At 40.7% G+C, this 4,107-nt stretch overlaps 1 pseudogene; it reads right to left on the bottom strand.

Annotated features, from left to right (window-relative positions):
- Positions 1–2,784: 2,784 nt before the first annotated feature.
- On the bottom strand, positions 2,785–3,716 carry LOC122710077 (annotated as a pseudogene).
- Between the last annotated feature and the right edge of the window lie 391 nt (positions 3,717–4,107).

Raw genomic sequence — 4,107 nt, 5'->3', positions numbered from 1 at the left:
CTATGTTTTGCAAGTTGTTTGGATTTATGCTCCCGAATCATGAGCTCACCAAGTGGATTTCCTCTAGATCCGAGTCATCAGATCCACTGAAGTGAACATCAAAGCTGGATTATAAATAGTATGCAGGCCACCACTAGCTTTTGTGTGTGATTTAGGAAGCTCAGTTATTAGACATTCATTCCTCCTGGGCCTCAGTGACTGAATTCCCTTGCACTTCACTCAGAGTTTTGTGATATAAACAACTTTGTGGGATTTTTTGCCTTGAGGGGCTTATCCTTTCCATGATTTCTGTAATCTGCTGCTGCTGCTGCCGCCAAGTCACTTCAGTCATGTCCGTCTCTGTGCGACCCCATAGACGGCAGCCCACCAGGCTCCCCCATCCCTGGGATTCTCCAGGCAAGAACACTGGAGTGGGTTGCCCTTTCCTTCTCCAATGCATGAAAGTGAAAAGTGAAAGAGAAGTCTCTCAGTCGTGTCCAACTCCTAGCGACCCCATGGACCACAGTCTACCAGGCTCCTCCGTCCGTGGGATTTTCAGGCAAGAGTCCTGGAGTGGGGAGCCATTGCTTTCTCGGTCTGTAATCTGAGCGAGAGACAAAGGACAGCTCTGGTACTAGGGTTCACTCCCAGAGTCAGAAAGATCCCCTGGAGGAGGAAATGGCAACCCATTTGGGTATTCTTGCCTGGGAAATCCCATGGACAGAGGAGCCTGGTGGGTTGCAATTCATGGGGTCACAAAGAGTCGGATAAGACTAAGCACTGAGCTGAATTAAAACTTATGGTAATTAATAGTCTTCATCTCTCCTCAAAAAGATCGTCTTCCCTGAGAGAGTTTGAATGGGTTTTACTTTATTTTCAAGTATTGATTTCCTAGAAAATTATAAGCTAATAAACCTTGGTGTTATTTTTATGAATTTAGAAAACTTCCAAAAATAATAGAAAAAATTTTCAGTTGAACGTGTTTTAATTTTTCCCCAAACACATCATTTCCAAAGGCCTTTCTTTCCTTATTTTCTTCTTTCCCATGTATTTCTGAAGATTCAGTTGCTTCCAATGTGCTATATGAGCAAAATAAATAATAGCAAATGCGTACTGAGGATTTACTGGGTGTCATATACTAAGGGTTCTCTTTCATCTTAACAAGGTCCTAGTGAGAAAGGCACTAAGTCTCCTAAATTTACCTATGAGTTAAATCAATAACAGATAACTAATTTATAATGTGCCTAATGTTTTGAGGTGTTTGTTGGCAAACTGGCCCCATATAAGGAGGCAGGGAGAGACTGAAAAAAGAGTCAGACCGCTCCAGTTTGGATGTGGCACTTTTACTAAACAAGGGGCCTTACATGGGGGCTTGTCATGGATGGTTCCAAGACAAGCAGATCTTTGCATCTTTATGTCAGAAAATTAAGATCATATACAGGCCTTTCCTGGGTTCATTCACATATTCAGCCCAGATGGTCTCAACAACACCTTATTTTCTCAAGTCTGCATCCTTGAAAATGTCTCCAGCTATGGGGGTGATGTTGTTTAGTCGCTCAGTCGTGTCCGACTCTGCAGCCCCGTGGACTGCAGCAAGCCAGGTTTCCCTGTCCTTCACTATCTCCCAGAGCTTGCTCAAAATCACTTCCATTGAGTGGGTGATGCCATCCAACCATCCGGTCCTCTGTCATCCCTTTCTCCTCCTGCCTTCTATCTTTCCCAGCATCAGAGTCTTTTCCATTGAGTCAACTGTTCACATTAGGTGGCCAGAGGATTGGAGCTTCTGCTTTAGCATCAGTCCTTCCAATGAATATTCAGGGCTGATTTCCTTTAGGATGGACTAAACAAAGTGATCATATGGATCACAGCCTTATCTAACTCAATGAAACTATGAGCCATGCCATGTATGACCACTCAAGATGGACGAGTCATGGAGGAGAGTTCTGACAATATGTGGTCCACTGGAGAAGGGAATGGTAAACCTCTTCAACATTCTTGCCTTGAGAACCCCATGAACAGTATGAAAAGGCAAAAATTGGGACAATAAATGGAACTCAAATTCAAGAATGGGAGGACAAATGAGGAACTTCTGATGCTCAGGCCCATCTCATTGCTCTAGCAGTGGTCGTGTCCTCTCAATGACCGACACCAGGCAGAGAGGACAGTACCTATAAAAGTCAGAAGGGTAGCTACTTCTAGGGGACAGAAGCAGTGAGGACAGGAAGGAACGGATATTAGACTTTGGAGATTACTATTGTGCTCTATTTCTTGATTCAGGTACAGAGTACAGGTTTATTGCCTTCATAGTTCTGTCTTTCTGTCTCTGTTTTGTTTTTGTTTTTCATTTCTTTATGGATTATATGTCATAATTAATATATGAAAAAATCTGTAAGATGCCTTAAAACCATACATAAGTCAGTGAAACACCCAAGGCAGAGTGTAAGGTTAGATATGTCTTTAAAGAATTAACTTGAAAGCAAATTTAGGTATTTCCTATCTAGTCTTCATGTACAAATATCATAAGCAAATTATTTTTTTTTAATTCATAGTCAGTCTTAGAATTGCCTAATCTATATAACATAGCAACAGTTTCTTTAAGCTAATGTTTTTAATCACATAAGTCCCTACCAAATCTCAGAGTGACCAATGGAATTGTCATTTTTCTCATAATTTTTCGACTCATCATCTCTGACATTTATAAAGTAAATAATTTGGGCTCTGTGATTTGAAAGTTAATTGAGTTCTACAATTCCCAAGTCCACTTTTACTTCCACATAGAGGTTTTAACACATTGAGTAGGGGAAATTAATTATGCTTCTCTTCTGAAAACATCTTTTGGTACCAAACCCTTCTCATGGCCTTTTTCATCTCTGTGTTTCTCAGAGTGTAGGTTAAGGGATTGAACATAGGAGCAATGATGGTATAAAAGAGAGAAAATATTTTGTCCTCAGGGAAAGTGGTAGGGGGTCTGAGGTAGGCAAAGATTGAAGGACCAAAAAATAAGATAACCACAGTGATGTGAGACCCACAGGTAGAGAGGGCTTTGCACCTTCCTTCAGCTGAGTGGTTTCTTAAGTTGAATAATATAATGACATAGGACCCAAACAAGAGAACAAAGGTTACTAAGGCAACCATTCCTGAACTGGCAACCACCAGGACACCAGTGATGTAGGTATCAGTACAGGCAACTTTCAACAAAGGAAAAATGTCACAATAGTAGTGGTCAATTTCATTGGGGCCACAGAAGGGCAAACTGACTATCATAGAGAACTGAGAAAAGGCATGGACAGCCCCACCAGCCCAAGCAGCCACGATAAGGAGGCTGCATCTTGTCCTGTTCATGATAATCGTGTAGTGGAGAGGCTTGCAGATGGCAACACAGCGGTCAAAGGCCATGACTGTAAGGACAAAGACCTTGATGATGCCAAAAAATTGCATGGTGAAGACCTGCAGTGTGCAGTTGCCGTAAGAGATGGTTTTCCTTCCCAGGAGCAGGTCACTGATCAGTGTGGGTGTCACACAAGAGGTATAGCAGATGTCCATGGAGGATAAGTGGTTGAGGAGATAGTACATTGGTTGGTGAAAAAGGACACTGCATTGGATGGAGACAAGGATCAGAAGGTTTCCCACCAACAGGGCAACATAACAGAATAAGAAGAACACAAAGCAAAACATCTGTATTTTCTGGTCAGAGGCCCTGTAAAAATGAATTCCGATACATTCCTCTGATTTTCCATATGGTGAGTTTAATGTGTATTATGCAAAAAATTGTTGAGTACCTGAAAGAAAAATCAGCACATGCATTTGGGTGAAACACAGTAAAACAATAGCAAGTTTACTATAAAATTATAACCATAAACATATCATTGAAGCAGATTCATAAGGTATTTACTGTACTTATTATGGGAAAATATAGACTTTTTGCCCCATAGCTTCCTTTTGTTTAGAAATATTTACAATCTAAAGAACTGGTATAAATCAAAAGAGATAATACAGAAGACAACTTTAGACAAACTTTGTGGTCAGATACACGTGGTGGTATTTGAGGCAATGATATTAATAAATTAATTAGTCAATAGTTATACATGTTATGTAACTAACACATAATGTTAAAGGCATTGAAGAAGA

This window comes from Cervus elaphus, chromosome 1, assembly GCF_910594005.1.
Source record: "Cervus elaphus chromosome 1, mCerEla1.1, whole genome shotgun sequence".
NCBI classification, from domain to species: domain Eukaryota; kingdom Metazoa; phylum Chordata; class Mammalia; order Artiodactyla; family Cervidae; genus Cervus; species Cervus elaphus.
Note: the sequence above shows the minus strand (reverse complement) of the source record. Positions and strands in the feature narration are given on the sequence as shown.